This window comes from Bombyx mori, chromosome 22 (genome assembly GCF_030269925.1).
Source record: "Bombyx mori chromosome 22, ASM3026992v2".
Taxonomy (NCBI): Eukaryota; Metazoa; Arthropoda; class Insecta; order Lepidoptera; family Bombycidae; genus Bombyx; species Bombyx mori.
In genome coordinates this window covers 3,437,034-3,463,253 of record NC_085128.1, presented here as the reverse complement: position 1 = coordinate 3,463,253, position 26,220 = coordinate 3,437,034, and the positions used below count along the sequence as shown (strand labels likewise).

General features: G+C 37.1%; 1 protein-coding gene across 2 annotated transcripts in view; it reads left to right on the top strand.

Annotated features, from left to right (window-relative positions):
• Positions 1-3,697: 3,697 nt before the first annotated feature.
• LOC101743821 (hybrid signal transduction histidine kinase I) overlaps positions 3,698-26,220 on the top strand; it is a 224,546-nt gene continuing 202,023 nt past the window's right edge. The window contains exon 1 of one of the 2 annotated variants that reach the window (XM_062674870.1): positions 3,698-4,140. The gene's annotated coding sequence lies outside the window, so the exon portion shown is untranslated. The remainder of the gene's footprint in view (positions 4,141-26,220) is intronic. The other variant, XM_004924752.5, reaches the window with a different exon arrangement.

Sequence of the window (26,220 nt, the reverse complement as noted above, 5' to 3'; positions counted from 1 at the left end):
CCTTCGTCGCAAGCGACGGGTTCGGCGAGGACGGTGACCGGTGCTTGTATTGCCTAAAAGCACCGTTAGTGGATCAGGAGGATCCGTGATGACGTGCTTTGGGCGACGTCGACGGTTTACCAAACGGTCTACAGGATCGGGTATGTAGTTTCCGGCGGCCACGACAAGAGGGTTCTCATGTCGTGCCGCCTTCTCAAAGTGGCGCAGCGATGCCGACTGTAGATACTTACTGACGGGGTCGAGCTCCAGGTCATCGTGGAGGTCCACGTTCCTCTGGAACCATGGTGCTCCGACGGCTATCCTGCAGAATCGGGATTGTATTACCTGAAGGGGTTTCAAGTTGGTGCGGGCCGCGTGAGCGAACACTACGCTTGCATACGTCATGACGGGGCGTATGCAAGTTTTGTAGAGGGTTACCTTGTTACGGAGGGACAGTTTGCTTCGTCTACAAAGCATTGGGTAGAGTCGTCCTAGTATAAACGCGGCGCGATCGCGTACCGTTTTTACGTGGGGACGGAATGTCATCCCTCTGTCGAGGGTGACGCCTAGGTATTTGACCTTCGGGGCCCACGGTATGGGCTGGTCAAAGAGAGTGATGGGGCTAACGGCGGAGGTGTTTACGCGCCTACTGGGGAGTGGGGTGCTCGAAGTGGTATTCGGAGGGCGACCCCTTTTGAATAGCACCGCTGTGCTTTTCGTGGGGTTAATGTCTATTCGCCACTTCCGGAACCACTGTCCCATGGTGGTTACTGCGGTCTGGAGTCGCCGATGAAGCAACGACATCTTCCTACACGAGTAGTAGATAGCCGTGTCATCGGCGAAGAGCGCTAGATGGGTCTCCGGAGACCGGGGTATATCGTTGATATACAAACTAAATAGTAACGGGGAGAGTGCGGAGCCTTGCGGGACTCCGGCAGTCAGATGACGGGGACGAGAACGAGTTCCCTCTACTCGATATCGAAACGAACGGTTCGACAAGAAGTCTCGTATGATGAGCACGAGTCTGTCTGGCACTCCCATGTTGTACAGTTTGTAGATCAAACCGTTGTGCCAGACTTTGTCGAACGCCTTCGCTACATCGAAGAAGAGGGCGCCGGTCGGGATTTGTTTACGCCTATTTAGCCCTATTAAGATGTGCTCCGTGAGGCGGTGCACTTGTTGTACGCACGAGTGTTTGGCGCGGAATCCAAACTGCTCGTCTATTAGAATTTTATTCGCGGTAACGAAGTCCCAGAGGCGTTTCCGAAGGAGCCGTTCGTAAATTTTGCCTATCGCTGGGAGGAGACTAATCGGTCGGTAACTAGCGGTTTCATTATTCGGTTTGCCCGGCTTGTGTATACCGATAACGTCTGCTTCTTTCCATACCGCCGGAAAGATGCAGTGCGTCATAGCGGCATTTAAGATGGTAGCCAACATTGTTATCAGTTGGACTGGTAAGAGTTTTAACGCGCGGTTGCGGATGCCGTCGGAGCCGGGTGCCTTCTTAGGTTGAAGGTTGTCTATTACTTCTCTAACTTCGTCAGAGGTAATGGGGGGTAACGCGTCCGAGGGTGGCAGGGAAGCTCTGCGCTCGACCTCCCTGTCGACTGCCTCGGTGTGTTCGGGGTCCGCGTATTGAGTGCTGGTGGTGCACTGCTCTTGCAGTGCATCGGCCAGCAACTCTGCCTTGTCATCGTCATCGAAAGCCGGTGGTTGGCCTGAAGGGCGTACGAGAGGAGGCATAGTAGCGGTAGTTTCGGACTTGAGAGTCCTTGCTAGTCGCCAGTATGCTTGATGAGAGGGCGCGAGTCCTTCTAAGTAACTATCCCAATTCTCATTTCGGGCGTCGCTTAGGCGAGATTTTACATCCCGCTGTAGACGACGCATCCGAATCCGGTTTGAGTGCGTGGGAAGTTGATCGTAGGCCCGGATTGCCGCGTTTCTAACTCTTAGGAGGTTCCTAAGTTCGGGGGACAGTCTGATGCGGTGGAAGCTATCCTCCACATCGACTTCTTTTGAGGATCTTATGATCGCGGAAGAGATGTGATCCGTGATGATGTTTATGGATTCGACTGTGTCCTCGGGGGATGGAGTTGAATCCGGGCCGCAGGGGAGGATTGGTGGAGCGGCATCGGCTAAGCATTTGCCCAGCTTCTTCCAGTCCACCATGGTCCTCGTAGCTGTGACTGGGTTGTGGGGGCGACCGAGCTGCATAACGACAGGTCGGTGGTCTGAGTCGAGCTCTGACATTGCTTCGATGGAACGCAAGCGCAGAGTTACGTTCCTCAGCAGTGCCAGGTCTATAGTGCTCGGACGGAGCGCGATGTTATACGGATAACATGTAGGAGTTGGGGGACCGACTACTTCAAAGGTAAGGTCGTCTATAAACGCGTCGAGACGCCTACCATTTATGTTTGAACTGTGGCAGTTCCACCTAGTGTGGTGGCAATTTAAATCGCCTGCCAGGATGACGGAGTCTCCCATGCCGAACAGTGACTCGATGTCACTGCTCAGAAGGGGCTTGTCCGGGGGGAGATAAACGGATGCGATGACGATCGGCTGGTGTCCCGTCAGCGAGATACGGCACACTGACGCCTCGATATGTGAGAGCGAGGGGGTATCGAGAGGGACAACGTGCAGGGCCCGCCTATAGTAAATGGCAGTCCCGCCTTTGGAGGCGGTGAGTCTGTCATTCCTAACCATGACGTAATTCGCGACTTTCGGGTCACGACGCGAGGGCTTCAGGCAGGTCTCCTGCACTAGCAGAATATCTACAAGATTGTCGCGGAGGAATTCGTAAATTTGATCGCGTTGTCGCGCGAGTCCGTTAGCATTGTAGAATGCTAACGTAAGGGAATATGGTCCATGTTGTTATTTATTTAGGGATATAAATACAATAAGCACCTTGTTTTATCCATATGATCTTATCCTGACTTTTTGAGACTCTTCTTAAAAGGGGCTTATAAAGCTCCGATAAATCTTTATGAAAATGTTGAAAGTGAAAACCACTGACATGGATTGGACCCCCAGGACAAGCGGAATGTAGGCCATCTCAAGCAGACCTGGATGCACACTGGCAGCTGTGATGAAGATATTCGGGCTAACCTGGACTGAAGTCAACCTGAACCCAAGATCGATCGCGATGGCGAAATACTGTTGAAGCTCTCTGTCCCACCTGGGGTCTTAGGACCTTAAATAACTTTAAACAATATATAAATACTACATTCTAAATAATCATTTTAAATAATACATTCAAAATGTTACTTGATACACTAAGATTGTAGAGCATTTTAAATAAAGTCATTCAAAGTTCATTTTACAAGACAACGAATCATTTTAAAATGATAAAGAAAATTTATAAATATCTGATGATGAGATTACCGTCAAAGTTCAGCGTCCGTGTCTTTACGATGTTCCCTTGGGAGCCGCCAGAAAGCAAGAGCAAAAAACCGATTCCATAAAACCCTGCACCAGACTGCGGGCCCATAACAATAATGAGCAGAGCCTCAGAACTTGAAACATATACTCAATATCTTTCAAGACCAGAGAGCCTTCAAATATACAAGAAATTTGTTTTACATTACTTTATTTGAGTCTAAAAACCGCATTACGAAACATTCTGAATCGGTAATGGAGATTTAACTTCATTGTGTATCGCATCGCATCGTTTTCGTGGTAGAGGAATCTGCAAGCCCGCCACACAAACGTAAATCCGTGTACAGACGTGGAGGCTTTAATGGCACACTCTGCTAGTGCTGAGATCTCGGGCCAGTCCGCACCGTGCTGCCGACGGTGATGCATGTGCCGCATGGCGCCGCGACGCCGAACTTCCGAGATCGCGAAAAAAGTTAACTCCCGAAACATTCCTATTAGACTCTCCTTTCAACCCGTATTCTGTTGAATTGGAACAGTCTCGATTAGTCGCGTTCGATTGCGATTAGTGAACTACTCGAACCGGAATTTTGCATCCTCGGAAACGGGTTTAGACTCGGACCCCGTTGAGTAGGGCTTTCGTGAAGTGCTAACTTGATTTTCAAAGTGGTGTGCCTGTGCGATCGACTGGATTTTTCACATTCCCGATATTCGGAAGAAGTCCGAACATTGTCTCTCCGCATATTATATATAGTCCGCATTCTTGTAAAAGTGCTGTTAAAATTTACAGTGAGTATAAATTCATGTTTTTATCAATACTTTTTATGTGAGGAACGTAAATTCAAAATATCATCGATTGTAAGGAATTCTGTGTTAACCGTCTAAAATGGTAACAAATTTAATTGCCATGATATGAGACATTGTCGCCGATTGTAGTAATCGTCCTTGCCCTTGTCTCCGCAAAAAAATGTTCTAATAATAGCAGTAAACGACTTAATTCGCTTTGAACAGCAAAAAATAAAGCGGTCAACGACTAAACAATACTACTGTTATCTATTTAGAGTAATCAGCAGAATCATTCATTGTCGAAGTCAGTTTGGAGAAACAACGGGTGTCTTACGAAATACAACTCAAGACACTTCAATTTTTGTAATTATTTTCAGATTTCACCGTTTAATTGTATTCAGTTATGAAATTCAATCGACTTTATGCTTATTATTGTTTTTAAGTTTATTTTATAACCGAATGTAACTAATTGTACCTAATAGAAATGTAATTATTGATGTATAATTAAATAACTTACATAATTGGTGTTTTGAAAGACCGTTAACTGATTTAGTTCGTGCCCTAATATTTCCCCAAAAACGTATATTTATGCTACAATGAACTTTTCCTTACACTACGTTGAGATTGATTGACCTTCCGAAAGAGAAAATTAAATGTCAGCCGCACAAGTGTGCCTGCACATTTGGGCTCAATACGTCCAACGAAAGTGCCATGTGTACGCCGGCCGTCTCAGCTGCACAGATGCGCAAAAACCATCACAAAAACCATTATTGAGTGCTTGCCTCAAAGAAAATAGACGACGCGCTGCGTAATTTTATTATTTTTTGTATTGAAACGAATTCCCTCTCGACGCCGAGCGTGAGTAAAACGATTCCATTCTATATAATTTTGTTTGTTGAGAAATTGAAGCACAGACTTCGAATCAGTTTGATGTTCAAGCAAAGTTCAAGACCTCAGTTTTTTTGTAGTGAATCGATTTTATAGATCAAATAAATTTTGTGTTCGTTAAAAAAAGTTGTTAGGTAAGTTAGTGTTAGAGAATTTTTTTGGAATTCGAATAATCGGTTCTGAATCGATAGTCGTTTTTCCCAAAATGAGGATTATTGGAATGTTGTGAGTCCCCACAACTCGGTATTACTTTGGCCACTCAACGATGTTGCGTTTTGCATACGTGTGCCGGTGCAATTGAGTGCTCGATCTCATATCTAAAGCTGAAGAACGGTGGCTTCTTCGTTGGTGTTCCTAATGGGCACAGTAAATGCTCAACATCAGATTGGCACTGAGCCCGTACACTTATCTAAATTGTTTTTAATAAATAAATAAAAATATAGATATTATTCTGAACTTTCTTTCAAAATACTTTTAAGTTCGTGTTTAAGATGTTTATAGTATGTCCGTTATAATTTCTTACTCTCAACAGGATACAAAACGATTGACATTTTATCTTATAAACCAGTTTTTACAGCGGCTAGTGAAGTAATCATTTTCGCAGGTCATATTGCCAAGGTTATTTAAAAATAAAAGATATTTAGAAATAAAACACTTTGTATTATTACTATTAAACCTAATTGAAATTACGAAACCGTCTGCAATAAATCTAGCCAATTAATTGGTTTGCCTAATTTTTCAGTTATAACAATATTTATTATTTACCAATTTTAGTCTAGAAAACAATAGTCGTTCGATTTTATCGGTTTGGCTCGTTTAAGTTTTTGATATGAGACCTGTGGTCTGGTGTTAAGTGGTTACGGAGGCCCATAGATATCTACATTGTAAATGCGCCACCCACCTTGAGATATAAGTTCGATGGTCTCAGTATAGTTACAACGGCTGCCCCGTCCTTCAAACCGAAACGCATTACTGCTTCACGGCAGAAATAGGTGGGGTGGTGGTACCTACCCGTGCGGAGTCACAAGAGGTTCTACCACCAGTAAAAAGAAGACTTAAAGAATAAGATGGTAGGTATCGAGCGATGTGCCTAATCCGGTGTTGGATTCCCGCAGACAGACACTAATTTTTCTAATAAAATACGCACTTCACTCACGAATGACTTCCACGACGAAGGAAGGACGATGTGCTAGGACATCCTAAGTCCCTACTGGTACCACCCTGCCTATTTCTACCGTGAAGTAGTAATGCGTTTCGGTTTGAAGGGTGGGGAAGCTGTTGTACTGTTAAAACTGAGACTTAGAACTTATGTCTTGAGGTAGGTGGCGGCATTTACGTCGTAGATGTCTATGGGCTCCGGTAATCACTCAATACCGGGTTGGCCGTGAGCTCGTCTAACCAACTAAGCAATAAATAAAAAAAAGGAAGGACATCGTCTAATAAAAGTCGAGCCATAAAAAAAATATTATTTGTGTAATTACTATGGTAATCCCGTTGTGATATCTATGGACTGGGGCAATCATTTACCATCAGATGGTCTGTTAGCTCGTTTCTTTCGTCTGTGCAATAAATAAAAATCGGCACTGACGTTATATTTACTTTTCAAAATAAAATAAATTTCTAACCAAAGAAGTACATTTTCAATATGAAGTAAGTAATCCATACTAGTTTTTTTTGTCTAAACGTAAGCTTTGAAAATATTTGAGTTTCGATAAAATTTAAATAGCAGCTTTTTCATATGATATAAAAATATATACAATTAGAAGCGGCATTTTGGGGCTGGATATATGTATTTAAACACCACCATTAAATATTTGTACTTTTGTGATAATATTCATCATGAAATTAAACCATATTATATTTATATTGAGGTGGATACCGTTATTCTTAATATTTGAATATAACGTTTAAAAATAGCTGAATTCAGTCGTGCGTTTCCTTGACGGATAAATCAATGAATCACAAAAAATATTCGCCGGCACGTTTCCCGGTCTGGATTGAAAATACGACGTCACGATGGAAAATACGTTTTGCTTCATCAATACGCTGGATATTTCGTAACGGAAATTAAAGTTTTGTTTGAAAATTGAATGGAACGAAAGGAGCTGTTTCACACACGAATACAATATGACGTGGTCCAATTGTAAAGTTTTAAGACTGAAAATTATTGTAATGTTTTTTGTTTTTTTTTTTTTATATGCCGTCTGTACAATGCATTTCGTTTAAGGCATAGGATAGATATACGTACAAATGAAATGGTTTTAATTTAAAAAAAACTTTTTATAATATCTATACCGATTAAAAATAGTTACGAGAAAAGCTAAAGAAAATTATTTTGCTTATGTGAATGTGAACATATTGTGATGTATTTTTTACTTTTTTTTGGGACCAGTCACATGCTTATTGCTTGGCCCCAAACTATAAGGAACTTTAAGGAACTAATTATAAAATGAAAAAGGTGCATTGACTTTTTTAAGGAAATTACGATATGGTCGTTATAAATGGCATCATTGTAAGAAGAAGTTTGGCATTCGACTCTACAGAGATTTTTTGTTTCGCTTTGTTGATACTGTGTCTAAATTAAATTGTTGTTTATCTATTTGCAATTTATAAGTTAGCAAGCAGCATGAAAATCACTTATCTATCTATGAAAAAATAGATTTTAGAAAATTATGTTATAAAATGTAATGCCTTTCCACCATTTCCCGGGAAGGAACTTAAAGGTTTTTTTTTACCTATTGCTTTCTCATTATCGTGAAGTGAAATAAACAAATATATTTCAAAGATGTGAGATTATCTCACATCTCACAGCATAGTTGAAGTAGTGACCTGAAATTTTAATATTTAGACTTAGCAACTTGATTATCGGAAAGACTTTCACAACACGTTCAAAAATGTTTACAAGTTCAATGACGATATATTAACGTTGCGTCAACCGGTCAGTGAGTGTATTTTAATGCAAATTACTTTAAAAATTAAAAAGCGTGTCGCAAACCAAATTCGGTTTCGTATTTACAATATTAATAATACAGAGAACACTTGTAGATTACTACATATTGGTCTTTTTTTTCTTCACAATAATTAATGCACATTACATACTTACTTTTACCTATATGCTTTTTTTTTCATAGATGGATGGGCTAGCTCACGGCCCACCTGGTGTTAAGTGGTTACCGGAGCCCATAGACATCTACAACGTAAATGCCGCCACCCACCTTGAGACATGAGTTGTAAGGTATCACTTTTAACAGTACAACGGCTGCCGCGCTCTTCAAACCGAAACGAATTACTGCCTCACGGCAGAAACAGGCAGGGCGGTGGTACCTATCCGTACAGGAGGATTAAGTTTATTAATTAAGGCCGAACGCACTGCTGCTTTGCGGTAGAAATAGGCACGGAAATGCTAACTACACTTGCAGTACCACAAGAATTATAATTTTTACTAGTTTGAATTAGACGATCTATCTATTTACTTTACATAGTCCACTACTGGATATAAGTCTCCCCGAGCCACGCTACAACAATCGATGCTGTACCACCCGTATCATGCGGATTTCCGTGACTTACATTATAAGTATTAAACCATAATCGTGGAAATATCGACAAATATATACATACTAATAATGTGCAATAATAATCTTAGTAATTTTTACATTAGTGGTGGTAGGACCTCTTGTGAGTCCGCACGGGTAGCTAGCACCACCCCGCCTATTCCTGCCGTGAAGCGGTAATGCGTTTCGGTTTGAAAGGAGGGTAGCGGTTGTACTATAAAAACTGGGACTTAGAATTCAAGTCTCAATGTTGGTAGTGGCATTTAGGTTGTAGATTTCTATGGGCTCCGGTAACCATTTAATACCAGATGGGCTTTGAGCTCGTTCACTCTTCTAAGCAATAAAAAAAACACGAATGGCACTCGGGGAGTGCCACGGTAAAGCTATTGCATAGAATTTTTATCAACTTAGGGAATTATAATTAGACAATAATAATTTAATATTAAAACAATAAAATAAGACCACGCTATATTTATAAACATTAACAAAAGCAAAACATTAACTGTCCCCTTCATACTCATAAGCTAGACCTCGTGAGAGAGAGATGGGCAGACTTTTCATGATGCGCATGCAGTGCGACGTCACGCCGCGCGCTTATTTACAAACACTACACAAGCGCAACGTGTGAATGTGTTGAACGTGAGCTACATGGTAGGCGAAGTGGGGTGTTAGGTTTTATTTTCGTTACGGAATTTCTTGATTCGGTCGCCGCGCTCAAAGCCCGCAATAAAAGCTATGCAATAGCTTAAAAATCTATTCTTTTCGTGCTTACTTAATTTGTGTATTTGTCATAGTTTTTAATGCTTCTTAAAAACGTCAAAGTAGGCAAAGCTGTACCTACCTCTGTTTTATTTTGAGTCTGGATAACATGCGTACCTACTGTATTCAGATAACGGTATATCTATCAAGTGGACGAGAGATTGATAGTAAATTTTAAAGTCTAATGACATATTAAATTTTTATTCGATTACGTAAAACATTGGCACAGATAATAAAATAAACATTTGCACAGCTTCAAATAACCTAACAACTTAAGGTCAAGTATGTATATATTAGATAAGTGTCATAGTTGAATTACTAAGCAAATGTTTACATGTTTAAAAACGTTGTCATGCTTTTTATAAACTTAGTTCTGTGTAAGCAGATACTAAGTGAAAAACACTTTGAAATATATTGTTTTATCGATGATTATTTATTACTTATTACTTATGACCGATACAATAAGTAACGCTGATATAAGCAATTTTTTTTAATCAAGACACAATTTAGAAGAAGTAATTGGCTTTAGTTAAATTTAAACATAATGTTTCCCTAATTTGATGTATAGTTCAGCTGTAGCGGTCAATATAAAGAATAAATTCGATCGAAACTTTAAGAAATTACGTTTTGACTTAAAAAGTGCTATACATTTCATATTAAAAATGAGCTTTTTTGATCAAAAACATATATGAGAGTTTGTATAATAATATAAATATGTTACCTCACTGACAATTAAAAGAGTAGTGGCCAAACCAAATGGCCTTTCACCCCTCGATATTAAAGTATCTTATTCTCTTAGTGGCGTTGGAGGAAGGATGTTTTTTTTTTTTTTTTATAAATAAAAGGTAGAATTATGTTATGTACGAATACAATATTCCTATTAAAGCCGCGGTTTAGTCCTGCATCCGGAACACAGGGCGGAAAGTAGGAAGCAGATTATGCCATTGTTATTGTTCCGCCTAAAACTCCGACTCATGTCTCAAAACGGCTACGGCGTTCAAGTTCTGATGTCTGTAAACTTTCTTAACCGTTGAACGCCAAATAGATCGTGAGACCTTCTATTTTACGCAAAAATCATTGTAATAACAACCATAAAAGTGTGTTAACTGTTCCGACAATACAAGATTTAACAAAAAAAAAATCCTGTCAAAGTAACACTAGGCGTTTCTCGTAGGTCAGTGAACCGAGCAACCGGTTCACTCTCCTCAAGAAACATATCGTATTAAGACATTTTTGCACATTGTAATAAGAGTTACACAGCATGCGTGACCGTTTTAAATTCAGAGAAAGAAATTGATCACGTATTTTTTTTTTGTACACGCGACATTATGGTCTGTCATAATTATAGTCTGAGCCGTCTAGGTATGTACTCTTTGGCTTAAATTATGACGTCGAATCATGTGTGGTCAACCGAAATGGTACATAACTGTACGTGATGTGTGTATAAAATTCTTGGATTACATGGTATAGAGAGAAGATAATTTAGATATTAATAAATATTTCTCACGATAATTTGACGGATGAATATGAATAGTTAATTTATGTTTTTTTTTCTATTTAATCGCTGGAAGTTAAATGGCTATTCTAGCTATTCAAGAGCGGTAGGTAAGCTCACGGGCTCAAGCTGAGAGAATTTGCTTGCCCTAGCAAGAGCAGTGCTTTACTGATTCTACCATCAGATCCGAATTGCGATTCACTGAGAAGATCCGGCGAGAAGCTCAGTGGGCTGTGTCTTTGGACTAGTTCGCACGTCGAACTCTTGGAAAATGAGCGGTGTTTCAAGAGCCTTAAAGCCTAAATTAAGTCGATGACGTATGTGAATTTTTAAAAATTGGTTTATCTATATTCAAGTTCATATTGCGTTTACAATAGCTTAGTGTACTATTTCATGATGAACGAGAATTATTTGAATTATGTCTTCTAGAATACGATCTAACTCTACTGTCTCATCTCTCCACTAAATCATCTCATATATAGGTATATAAAAATGAATTGCTGTTCGTTAGTTTCTCTAAAACTCGAGAACGGCTGGACCGATTTGGCTAATTTTGGTCTCGAATTATTTGTTCAAGTCCAGAGAAGGTTTAAAAGGTAGATAAATATGAAAATGCATGGAATTAAATAAAAATAACAATTTTGTTTTTCCATTGATGTGTCCCCCGTCGGACGGATTCCTTTTTATTATTTTATGTTTGTTTTATTATACAAAAGCTTAGGTGTTTTATTTATCGATTGAGGCACTACGAAGTCTGCCGGGTCAGCTAGTGTGATATAAAATGCAAAAATATCTGTTTATTCCAAATCCATCGAAAAACAAATTTGGATTTGGACTTCTGTCATATTTTATCATGTGACTGGAAATGTCGAATTGTCTAAAATATTATCGGCAATGATTCGTTGAATGAAAACAGAGGTAAAAATAGAATACACTTCGAGTGAATATAGATAAAAACGTAAAAAAGTAACTCTGGTACGAATTATTGATGGTGGGAGTCTTGTGAATCCGCACGGGTAGGTATCACCACCCTGCCTATTTCTGCCGTGAAGCAGTATTGAGTTTCGGTTTGAAGGGTGGGGCAGCTGTTGTACTATACTGAGACTTTAGAACTCATATCTCAAGCTAGGTGGCGGCATTTACGTTGTAGATGTATATGGGCTTCGGTAACTACTTAAAACCAGGTAGGTCGTGAGTTTGTCCACACACCTGAGCCATAAAAATAATAAGTCTGTGAATATGGAAAAAATGTTTGTTTATTATATCTGCACTAATACCAATCATTTTACCAAATATTTCAATACAGTATTCAGAACGAGTCTTCGATATATTTATTTGAACTAGAGGTCCCGCAGTAGTCGAAATTCGACTATAATTAATTGGAATTGGAATTTGTAAGTTTGTACACTATTATGATTGTATTTTATACTTCTATAATCACAAATTTCACCAAGATTACACTATAAAAAATATTAGCAAAAAGAAACAATATTTAATCTATTCTCAATTTGACAACAGACGTCAAGAACAAAGTTTGACAATAAATAGTATACATGCGTGTGTGCGTCAAATACATGGTATGTAGTGTGTGTAATGTTTTCTTTATTGATTTAATGTATCTTTTATACATTATTTTTAAAAAATATTAGCATTGTGCACTTCTTCTCTATATTCTCTATAAGTGTGGAAAATTTCATACTCCTCCGTCCGCGCAATTTTCGTAAAAAGGGATACAAAGTTTTTGCTTCACGTATTAAATTAATATATAGATGCCAATGATTGTATACTCGTAGTTTATCCTAAATACTGTTTAATACATCTACGCAGTTTTGTTTGATAACAAAAGACTACTGGCACATGTATCAAATGCCTGTGAAATTTAACGTTTATCTACGAAACGAATTTATCGATATATCTTGACACTTACATCACTATCGTTGCATCATCGAAGATAAAGAATGACAGCTCTATGACATACATGCAGATAACCTCCATACTAATACCTCCTGGCAGTTAAATATATGAATGAAATTCAAAAATAAGTAAATTAATACGTGGAGAATAAAAAACTGCGTCCCATTTTTATTGCGCACGCAGAGAGCTTTCGTATAATTAAAATTCATATCGAAAGAGAATTTGCGTATGAAATGAATTTTAAATGTATGCACTAAATAAAAGAAAACATTCACAGCTTAAGTTCCATACACTGTAAATAATAAATACGGAATAATTCTGAAATATAGCTGAATTCCGAGTATTCGCTGATAGCATTAGTAATAGATATATATTAGAATATAATAAAATAGAAATATACTAAAAATATTGCGTATAAAAGTAGAATTAGTGCTTCGATTTTTTGTTGATTTTGTATATCAAGTTTTCTATCGAAAGTAGGCAGGGTCGGTCTACGTATTTATAATACAGATTAGGTAGTCGGAACTTGCTTTTTTTAAATAAGCAATAATTAAAATTACTTTTATGATTTCGTGTCGGGTGTTTAAATGGTAATATTTAATATTATGGCCGACGTTACGAAAACTTTACATTTTACAGAAAGAAACAAGATTAAACCGTAAAAATAGTTTTAATTATGTCTACGACTCAAGAAAATCGATGAAAATATAAAACTAAAATGAAGAAAAGCCATAGTAAACGTATTCAAATTATTGTGCATATACACAATGTACATTATTTTAGTTTATTTATAATTAGTTTTTTGGGCCTTTGCAAACACATTTAAAAAAAAGGAAAGATAATAAAAACTGTTTGCTCAGTTACATCACTTACAATTTCAAGGTTTCTCTTAAAAAGTAAAATGCAGTGCAAACGAAGCCTTAAGCTGCAACTAGTATTGAATTACAATACTAATTTTTATTTGTTATTCCGCTTTCACGTTCACGGTAAGTTTTAGATCGAAATCTTATTCGAGTGAAGTCGTTTGTTGCCAGTGTGAAAATTTAATGTCCGTCACTATTGCATGTGAAATTCGCGATACGTGAATAATAAGTGATACTGTGAGTCGGCAAATAATGCGCTCTCGACCCAGCCACGCGGTTCTCACTAAAACAGGGTCGTGAGATTAAATCTAAGCATGCAACTTTTTTTAAAATTTGGTTTAACACCATTAAAGCCCAGTCACAGTTGTCTGTGACTGCACCAGGTACATTACCTAATATGTCACTCTACAAGTTTCAATATCAATAAGAGTAAATACCATTACGCGAATAACCAAACTGGCACAAAATTTGGATTTTGAAAAGTTTGGCGTGCAACCGCGACTATTATTAATGATTGTCCGGTCACAGTCCTCGGCAAACCCGTCGCATGCGACGAAGGGCTCGACGAGCAAATTAACCCATAGACACAGCCCACTAAGTTTCTCGCCGGATCTTCTCAGTGGGTCGCGTTTCCGATCCGGTGGTAGATTCTGCGATGCACTGCTCTTGCTAGGGTCAGTGTTAGCAACACTCCCGGTTTGAGCCCCCCGAGCTCACCTACTAACTTGGTGAATCTAGAATAGCCCCTTGAGGTTACTATAGGTAGGATTTTTTTTTAATGATATTTCACAATTTTCAACGCTTCAGTAGTGTACGGGAATTGCTGTTTTAATATTAGTTAGCCCTTTTATATGTAGCTAATAATTCAATGCACAAAGGGAAAACATTGCACTTGTGTTCTCCGTTAGTTAGTTGAAATGGCAGTATCCGCAGTCGAGGCGTATTAAAATCTCACATCGCATATTATCTGAACATCCGACTCCAAGCTGAACAAGCTAAAGGAGCCAGTAGTTTTAAACATAACGATATAGAACCCAGAGTAAAAACACTTAAAGTTAAAAGAGAATTGGACGCAAAAAAAAAAATTTGATTATTGGTTAAATTTCAAATTTTTAAGCTGTCAAATAATAATAATTTGACAACAGAAAACCAAATAAATTTAATGAATGTAATAGCACTCATAAATATGAGAAGTTCTCTAACAATAGAACAAATAAGAGCAGACCAGTAATTTCTATCAAGGACAATGGTATCAAAGTTATTGCAAAATAAAAGTGAAGTAATCTGATGAAGCAAGGAGAGAAGTCGTTACAAAAAGTTATCTTAATTAGGTCTGTGCAGTTCTCGTTTGCTTTAATACAGATCATAAATGAAAACATGACCAGTCAAATTGGCAACCATAGATAATACACTTAATATTTAACTGTTGGCAACGCCTTGACACTCAAACAGCCTAGCATTTAGTTCATGTTTACCGATTCTTAAAATCGTTTTGTTGCTTTCAAATTTGAATCGCTCCTTTTTTATATTCTTGTATATTCACTGCGTTTGCATGTTTTTTTTAAATATTTGATTTATATTACAGTTGTCGCATTAAACTGATTTTTCTTTACAAATCTATATATTTCATGAATTCTTCATTCTTTTTCTAATTTTGTTTCACTAATTTAAGACAGCTGTATTCATGGGTTACTCGATATGAAATGATCACCGGAGCTTATGGAAAAAGTTTAAAAGTTTGAGAGCCGCCCACAACTTTTAAACAAGAGATTGAAATATCAATTATGTTTATACTGTGACGAATTATTATTTTGTGATAGAAATAGACAGGATGGTGGTACTTATTCGTGTAAGATCACAATACGTCACGAGTAAAGACAGGCTGGTGATCATAGAGATGCTAATGCTACAACACTCAAGCTTTCTTGAGTAAACAACCGCCTCCTACGTGATTTCTGCGCCTAAGGGGGTGCTAGAGATATGTGGAACTTGTGGATGAAGATGATAAAGGCTAAACTTAGTCTTCGTTAATCGCCTGTACTTTGGATTTTAGGATCTAGCTAAATAATACGACATTTCGTATTATTTAAGTATTTCATCTAGTGGTTCGTAATTATTATCTATTAATCGCCTGTACTTTGGATTTTAGGATCTAGCTAAATAATACGACATTTCGTATTATTTAAGTATTTCATCTAGTGGTTCGTAATCATTATCTAATTACTAGCTTTTGCCCGCGACTCCGTCCGCGTGGAATAGTTACTTTGGCATAACGCAAAATTTTACCCCCCACTTCATTTACGTAGAAAGTGAAAATATTTTTAAATTATAGAATGTTAAGGAGTAAATAACTCCCTATTTTGAAACATTCTTTATTGGTGTTCCGCTTGTATTAGTATTGTATTATATAGCCTATATATAGCCTTCCTCAATAAATGGGCTATCTAACACTGAAAATTTTTTTCAAATCGGACCAGTAGTTCCCGAGATTAGCACGTTCAAACAAACAAACTCTTCAGCTTTATAATATTATTTATATTATCTAGTTTGCTGACCTTAATTACAGGAAAAAGAAAAAAAAAGTGCTCCTAAAATTGTTTTTAATCAAACTTTTTCAAACAGTCTTCTCAAGCATTCACTATCACGTCATTAAGGCTTAGGCTATTCACTCCGTTTGGCCTTCGCTGGTACATGCAGCTTTGAATAGAGTAAATATTGACTGCCCGACCGACATCTGTTTAAGAGCCATTCAAAGACCTGCATGAATGAGTGTAATATGAAGTTTTGAAGATTCATGTCGAGGTCTCACTTGTGCAACGAACGGCGCCTTAACACCGATAAGTTACGTAGCCACTTCATTTTCTATTCGATTGGAGAAAGTGTTAAATTGATAATTTATATTGGACATATTTGTTTGGATCGATCGAAACGATTGAATGTTACTCGTTTTTTTGTAAACAAAAGAAATACTAGTTGATGTTGATAGCCGAAACGTCAGACCATTAGGTAAATGTCGCGTTTGATGGTACTGTCATTGAGGAAAACTATTTTGCTAATCATTTTATACATTAAGTACCTACTTTCAAATATATATATATTTTTTATGGCTTAGATGGGTGGACGAGCTCACAGCCCGCCTGGTGTTAAGTGGTTACTGGAGCCCATAGACATCCACAACGTAAATGTGCCACCCACCTTGAGACATAAGTTCTAAATATCTCAAGTATAGTTACAACGGCTGCCCCACCCTTCAAACCGAAACGCGTTACTGCTTCACGGCAGAAATAGGCAGGGTGGTGGTTACCCACCCGCGCGGACTCACAAGATGTCCTACCACCAGTTAGTACTAAAATAACAAGTATTTATTAGTCAAGCAAATATCAGGCAGATATAATTTTTTGTAAGCGAATACATACTTAATGCAAGTTCATAAAGGACTTTCAGTATGACGGTATAACGTCGCATGTTAAAAATAAAAACCGCAAAATAAAAAAATTGCGTTATCATGTCTATTTCTGTAATGAAGCAGTCCTGGATTTGGCCTAGAAAGGTGGTGGTAGAATTTCAAGTTGAGGTGTGTATGAGCTTGAATAGCTAATTTTAAATAAAGAGGTCACAAGTATTTTTGGATTTTTTAATTATTTTTTTAAGGAATTCTAAAGACCTTTGTTTATATAATGGAGCAGAATTATGGAAGTGCAACATTTTTAAAAGTAGGTATTTATGTAATTCCACATACCCGCTTCTGGTCTATAACAAATTTATTAATTTTTGCAGCAGGCAGCGGCTTGGCTCTGCCTCTGGCATTGCTGAAGTCCATGGGCAACGGTAACCATTCACCATCAGGTGGGCCGTATGCTCGTCTGCCTACAAGGGCAATAAAACATTTTTTTTTCCCTTTAACTGGGTGATTAAGGGGTTTGACGAATAAATTCAATGTTCGTTACTCCGTCCTTCAATGTTCGTTCGTTACTTAGGAATTTGAATGAAACTCAAAAATAAAGCTTCTCCCATAAAAAATACTAGATGATGACCGAGCTTTGCTCGTTTTTTTTTTGATAACGCCATCTTGTTGTGTCTTTAAAGCAGTTAGTTGCCCTCAATTCAGAAAAATAGTATTATTATTCGCCAATAGATGTCGGGAAGAGTTGAAAAACACGAATAAAACAACATTTTCTGAAAATAAATCGTAGCTAGATCGATTTATCGCCCGCGAAATCCACTGTATACAAAATTTTATGAAAATCGATGAAGCCGTTTCCGAGATTCAGATTATCTAATATATAAAATTCTCGTGTCACAGTTTTCGTTGCCATACTCCTCCGAAACGGCTTGACCGATTTTGACGAAATTTTTTGTGCTTATCCGGTATCTATGAGAATCGGCCAACATCTATTTTTCATCCCCCTAAATGTTAAGGGTAGTCCACCCCTAAATATTTTTTTTAATTTTTAGACAAAAAAAAAATATTTAATTTTTTTATCATACAGCATACAAAAATACATACAACCCTAAATTTTGACCCCTCTACGATCAACCCTTATTTTTTATTTGCTAATTAAAAACTTTAAAATTTTTTGCGACAATTTTGTTTTTATTTTGTCATGACGTAGAATAAAAAAATTCATATTACTCTGAAATTTTCACCCCTCTACGATCAACCCCTATTTTTTATTTGTATAAATATTATTGTTTATAATTCATCATCATCAGCCTGTATCTATCCACTGCTGGATGTAGGCCTCTCCCATAGTCCGCCACAATGAACGATCCTCCGCCTTCCACATCTAATCTCTCCCAGCATATCGCCGCAAGTCATCGGTCCAACGGGCATTGTTTATAATTATATAAACTTTAATTTTTTTGGCAAGTTTCTTATTTTGTTTTGTCATGACTTAAAATAAAAAAAATTATATTACTCTCAATTTTCACTCTTATACGATCAACCCCTATTTTTCCATCCCGATTAATATTTTTTTTATTCTATGCACAGATCCACAATAAGGTTGCAAGATGGCAATCAAATATTAAAATTGTAGTACGATAAATTCTTATTCAGAGTTTATAATTTCAAGTTCCTTTAATTATGTTTTTTCTTAAATTGAATTTGATCTCCCGCCCTCGCCGGTCGACTACTGATCAACTATCAATCGATCAGCTAACCCCACCAGGTGTCACCACTCATCCAGCAAACATCACGTAGTAGGGATGAGGACGAAGCCGGTCTCCTGTCTTACTTACTCACTATACATCATAGATTATACACTTAATATATTTGAGAGCTATTATACAATACTATACATTTTTCAGCCATGTTTTTTTGGTTTTATTTGTGTATCAATAGTATGTTCAGTAAGTCTGAGAATCGGCTACTATCTATTTTTCATACCCCTAAGTGAAAAGGGTTGTCCACCCCAAACATTTATTTTTTATTTTAATTTTTTGGATATTTTTTTTTTGTTTATAATGAGGTATTATGTGGTTAAATGAGGTTTTTTTTTCTACAGTAGAATTTCCCTAGAAATCTTATTTAGAGCAACACAACGTTTGCCGGGTCAGCTAGTATATATACAAGAATTGCTCGTTTAAAGGTATAAGATTAAAAATAACACATAATTACTGTAAAGCATTTTCAGAACAATATCTTAATTCACACGAGCTACGCCGGGGCGGGTCGCTAGTTTTGCTCAATAAAATAACTCTACCTACATCCGCCTTAATCTATCATGTTCAATACTTATCAGACGGAATAACCAATACTAATTAACCTACGATTCGAAGGGAACATTGATGTCAATGACGTAAAACAATTACCTATTGACCTTTTTGTTAATCGACGAATCTCACACCTATTCATTCAATTTAGATCAGGGCTGCGATAATGATTTGCAAGCCTTAATTACGAATTCAGTAAACCACCGCCTATTGTTCAGTTTCAACTGCAGACTTCAGGGCGATACTGTCGGATGCTAAGCTTGAAGTCTCTACAGAGCTTATGTTGTGCTTTCGAGTAAGTCCTTCTTTTTTAAGGGATTTTATGACCTAGTAACTATGACCTTTAAGTCACATCTTATTTAAATTTATATTCTTATTTTTATGAAAAATGATAACATGCAGTGAAATGAAATGAAGATGATTAATTGGAGATCAACTGGGATGAAATTAAATGAAATGAAATGAGATGATATGGGATGAAATATAATCTCAGTAAAATGGTGGTCATTTACTGAGAATTTTTTAGTGGACTTTTGGAGGATCCCGGGAAGTTACGTCCAGCGGCTTTGTTTCATTTTCCCACATTTGTGCACTTTCACAGATATTAAACAGTTAATAAACCACCGCTATTACACACTTAAATCCGAAGAAACACTAAATAGACAAAATAAAACAAATCACACAAATTCACTCCTCGCGCTCCCGCCAAAAAGTTCAGTTAGTCCTTCTTAATTTTTTTTTTAAGTGATTTTATGACCTGGTAACTAAGACCTTTAAGTCATGTCTTATTTTAGTTTATATTCTTATTTTTATGAAAAATTATAATATGGAGTGAAATGAAATGAAAATGATTAATTTGAGACGTTAATCAACTGGGATGAAATTAAATGAAATGAGATGATATGGAATGAAATATAATCTTAGTAAAATGGTGGTCATTTACTAAGATTTTTTCAGTGGACTTTTTGGAGGATCCCGAGAAGTTGCGTCCAGCGGCTTTGTTTCATTTTCCCACATTTGTGCACTTTCACAGATATTAAACAGTTAATAAACCACCATTATTACACATTTAAACCTGAAGAAACACTAAATAGACAAAATAGAACAAATCACACAAATTCACTCTTCGCGCTCTCGCCAAAAAGTCCAGTAAGTCCTTCTTAAATTCCCGTACCACAGATAATGTATGTTTACGTTTTTTGTTTTTCTTTGTTAGGCTCACTGATAAGTAATTTATTAAATCTACAATTAATGAAAGAAAAACCGACATTCGGAACGGGTTTTGGCAAACTTTTCTTGGTCTTTTGTTTTATTTTAGTGCACCGTGGAAGTACGATTAAGGCGAGATTTTGATGCCAAATTGGTTAGTAATGCAGTATTTTTTGATTTTTCACGATATTGGTGACGTCACGTACTAAGATGCAGTAGAATTAGGGTATTCTATAGCAGCGAGCGAGATGGTTGTGGCGCTATTACCTTTCAAAGCACCTTCCGTTAACTGGATCATACGTTTATATGCTTTATGTAAAAAAAATAACTAGAGACGCTGTGCTTTGCCGCGTCGGTTCTAAAGCATTTTCTGCTTTAGTTGTCTCTCGTTAATTAAATTAGCTGTTGTTAGCACATCTCTGACCGCGATTTTGGGAAGAAGGTCAGTAAAGGGCTGCTATAATTCAGTAGGTAAACACCTTTAATGAACTTTGGCTCGCCACAAATAACGCTTTATTTCTATAACAACTACTTGTATCGTTTGTCTGTAAATTGTATAGAACTAAAAAAGGAAGTGTTGTAGCGATATAATATTAGTGTAAATAAGCTCTGTCTTTTGTTAACTCGATTTTTGTTTTATAATGTTATAGAAGTATGTATATTCTTTAATTCGTTATATTTTAGTTCCAGTAACCACTTAACATCAGGTGGGCGGTGAGCTCGTCCACCCATTTAAGCAATAAATAAAATAAAAAAAAATTTCAACTAAGACCAAAATAGTGAACCAAAAATGCAATAAAAATTGATAATTTATAAACGCACATTTGGCAGTCACAAATTTATCCTTATATGAAAATAAATACTTTTATTGCATCTGGTAATTAAAGTATACAAACTTTAGTTATGACTATAAATAATTATGTATAGTAGTTATGTCTATAAATAATTTATAATCGAGTGAGCGATATCATGAAAGATGAAGATAGAAGAGACCAATAATAAATTACAGTTCCCGAAGAGAAGCGCGGACGTGTCGCTAATAATTATTATAAAATAAATCCTGTTAAAATACGCATTCAATTTTACAAATTGGGCAGTGTCACACGTGCCTTATGACAAAGGTTAACAAAGTTCTAGAATCAAACAATATCGATTACTCACGTAATAATTTCAAAAATTGACCTAATAATATTGCAGCAATATTAAACCAATGAGCTAACAAGGTCGCTGTCAATGAAAGCCAATAATACAATGCTCATTGTTTTCAGTCGATTCACAGGTATTAAGCTCGATCGCATTTACATTGTAGACGCTCATATTGTCAAAGATTAAAGCACCCTGTGTTTTACAAGCAAGAGTGGGGAAGATCTTCATGCGGATATTTGCTGATATTGCTCACTACAAAAATTATTTAAAACCGAATGAAAAGTGTGCACGTCAAGTATAGGAACGTCTAATTTACGAGTTTAGTTTCTATTGTAAATGAGATTAGAAACATATTCCAAATTAACAACATCCAATCAGAAATAAAAAAAAAAATATGTCTAAATTATAAATAAGTTTATCTATTATTAACTATGACCTTTCAAGAAAGAGAAAGATTTTGTGACGTAAATATAAATATATTTCATCTTGTACGTCAAAAGGCATTGGTACGAATTTCATCATTGCAATATTTTCAATTAATGAATGCAATACAAAATGCATCTGTAATTGCTATTGTATTCTGTTGTTAACGTCGCATTGTAGACTGTGCCTAAATAATTTATTCTATTTGTGTCTACGTAATGGATATTTAGAAAATAATTATTTGCTAAAAATCGTTTATAGCTTTTTTGAGTTTTGTTTCTCTTACTGTTAAGTTCGTGAGGTGAAAACGGTAAAATTGTTTGGATATTAAATATTTTGTCTCATAAAAGAACTTTTTAGTTAATTTAAAAAATAATAATATTTATTTATAATTAAAACTACTTCCACGGTACATATACCCTGTTTTCCAATTACAACACAAGAGCGCATTATGCGGCATAATTCTCAACGATAATATAAACAAAATTTCGATCAATGCCAACTCAAAGAAAAAACACTTGTCAATTTTCTCTCACTGAGTCGGTATCGATTGCGAGTATCACGCGAGAGCAGTACTTTTGAGAGTGCTCGATTGTGCGAAGCGTTGCTGTAGTTGGAACATTCAACGTTGAGCATTATGCCGCATAATGCGCTCTTGTGCTGTAATTGGAAAACAGGGATAATCTTGTGTCGAATACTTTACAATTTTCGTTGGATTTTCAAGAAAAGCATTCAAACCTAAACCTACAACTGTGAACTATCTTGGATACATAATAGTTTTAGCTTTTCAGTATTAATTTTAGCTTTTCATATTTAATCTGCGCTTACTGAATCCACCCTGGACCTCAAAGATTTAGCTACAAAATTCGGAAGGCTATCGAAACGTTTTCGTCAGATAAATGTGATGTGGCTTTAAAGGTAATATTTTAATGCAATTTTATCAGACCAATGGATTTATACCTTATCGCGATTTTGATTAAGTTAATCATAAATACATAGCATGTGTAATGACATTAATGCGTGATACCAGTTGCCGAGAAATGTTGATACTATAGGTAAATAAATATAGTTATACCTTTTTTTTTTATTGCTTAGATGGGTGGACGAGCTCACAGCCCACCTGGTGCTAAGTGGTTACTGGAGCCCATAGACATCCACAACGTAAATGCGCCACCCACCTTGAAATATAAATTCTAAGGTCTCAAGTAAGTTCGCTTCGAACACCGGTACATCACTCAACACGAATGCACCGGACGTCTTATCCTTTAGGCCACGACGACTTCGACATCGACATCGATGACATCTGGTGGGAAGTTGTCATCGTTGTTCATAGACATCAGCAACTCCATGAACACAACCTCTTGGAGTCCGCGCGGGAAGGTACCACCACCCTGCCTATTTATGCCGTAAAGCAGTAATGCGTTTCGGTTTGAAGGGTGGGGCAGCCGTTGTAACTATACTTGAGATCTTAGAAGTTATATCTCAAGGTTGGTGGCGAATTTACGCTGTAGTTGTCTATGGCTTCTAGTATCCACTTAACACCAGGCCGTGAGCTCGTCCACTCATCTAAGCAATAAAAAAAAAGACGGGGCGTATGTATTATAATAAAAGTGCACTAATGACGGCAACTTAGAATTTCCCTTTCTAAATTTGTGGCAAATTTTACCGAAAAAGTTTTGTTTAAGTTGTACTACTAATTATGTTCTTTCGAATGCACCTACTGCTCAAAATAATAATTAGTAAAGGGGTGTTAATTTTCCAAATTTAATAATTACACGTTACATTTAGTGGTTTTAGTGTGTTGTTAAGCAATCTAAGGCAATATAAAAATCAACTGATCCACAAACAATCAAACGGATTGTACATTGATTAGTTTCGCAATTAGAACGCAATACTGTCGCATTCCGCGGAACCAGACGACGAAAAGTAAAATAATTTATAGACGGAATCAGTTAAATCATCGGGCACGTAACGGTTAAAAGTGAAAAGAGATCTGTATCGCTTTCATTTTCAGCCCGTTTTCGTTTTCATTACCAAGGTCGTTAAGTAGCATTAGGGCGAAGATTGTTTGCTCACTCGTCTAAAAGACAGTCAGCAAACTACAGTCGCGATCTTCGACAACGAAGGAATGATTAGGGAATGACTCTTGGCGGAGAATTATGTTACTGATTTGGGGCTTATATACGACAAAGGGAAGATCTTCCACCGAGCGGGTGATATTGCTCGGTAGACCGACGGTCCGAATGTTGTAGTTCGGAACTTGTATATATCCGCTTTATCTTGAAAATGTCGTAAGCGAGATTCAGGCAGCTGTCAAGTATCTTGCGTTGTATGATGGCTACCCGCCACTGATATGCTCTTTTTTATTATTGCTTAGATGGGTGCTCGTCCACCAATATATGTTTGGTTTGTTCCCGGGTAATATGAAACAAGGATTATTCTCACAAAAACCGGCACTTGTTAATAACGACTATAAAGTTAAAGCGCAGCTAGTGCAGCCACTAGACCAGTCACCCATTTCGACTCCTGTTGCCAAACCAACGGCCATTTCGACTTTTATTTTATTTTATTGCTTAGATGGGTGGACGAGCTCACAGCCCAACTGGTGTTAAGTGGTTACTGGAACCCATAGACATCTACAAGGTAAATGGCGTCACCCACCTTGAGATATAAGTTTTAAGGTCTCAGTATAGTTACAACGGCTGCCCCACCCTTTAAACCAAAACGCATTACTGCTTCACGGCAGAAATAGGCAGGGTGGTGGTACCTACCTGTGCGGAATCACAAGAGGTCCTACCACCAGTAAACATGCACAATAAAGATGCCCGTTGCACAGATTATAAAGAATTTATTCCCGATTTGGTACAAGAGGAACTTAAACGGAAACCAATGATTTATAATTAAAGAGTTTCTTGGACGTTTTGTTAGCACAATATTCAATTGCCGACGAATAGAACCTTCGTTATCTATGACCACGAAAACTGTAAAGTATTCAGAACGTCACAAATTACAATCAGTTAAAGCAGTTTCAATTATGATAACGTTCATTTACCAAGACAATCAGGGCAAGTATATGCAGTTTCAGTCATATACATTTTATGAATGAAAACAGCGGCGTCGTAAAACATGCGTGTTGGTTGATATTTAATTGTCACGTAGCATGCACTTCAAAATGCTATAGCTATTTATGAATTACTTATGTCGATTTCGGACCAAATGAAAATGATTTTTCTTTGTTCCACCTACGTTTGCTGAAATTTGACAAGACATTACGTATTACGTCCGACCTTGATATATTTTGTCACAAAAAGTCTCTAAACTAGCTGTCTATCACAAAAGTCTTTAAAAATAATTGTCCATATTACTTTTGGTACAATGTGTCAATTTCTTTTTCTTCGTCATAACCTTTTTCTTTTAACAATACTTTTTTTAAATTTACTTTTATTCTGTTAAATAATTTTCACGTAATATTGCTTTTCGAAATAATATAATAAAAAAATGTGAGCCGTCATGGGACGCCTGGCAGATGTGAAACATCGACATTATTTTGTAAAAGTAATATGCAGAAAATAACAGCTTTGTGTTAGGAACTAAATATGTCATAATGAGAAAATAAATTATTACGAAAAAATAATTTGTTTTCAAGTAAAACACAGGTTATGTGTACTGTAGTAAGCAACACTGTATACACTACGGAGTATACACTATAGGTATCCGAGCTCAGTGTAGCGAGAGAGATGGCTTAACGCCGGATCGAGTGGGAGAGAATCGCACAGTCGATTGCGCATGGCGACGCGTCGCCACGGCATGCGTCACCACGCCAGAAATCGGTTTTACGTGTGGCTATAGATGTTTCACATCTATAATAAACAACACGTGACAAAACCGAAAAAATGTTATTTTAATTAGATAATTTTCACATTTTTCATAGATTCGCACGCGCGAACGAATCGTCAAACAATGTCTAGTCTCAAACAAAATGAACAGCATGTCTATTGTTTACTTAATAACATTTGCTTTCTCATCCGAATCGTACACGTGTCTCTAGCGCACAGAAACACCATGAAGTAAAACCATGTGTTTACTGACGTAACCATAAATGTTTCAAATTTATAGATCC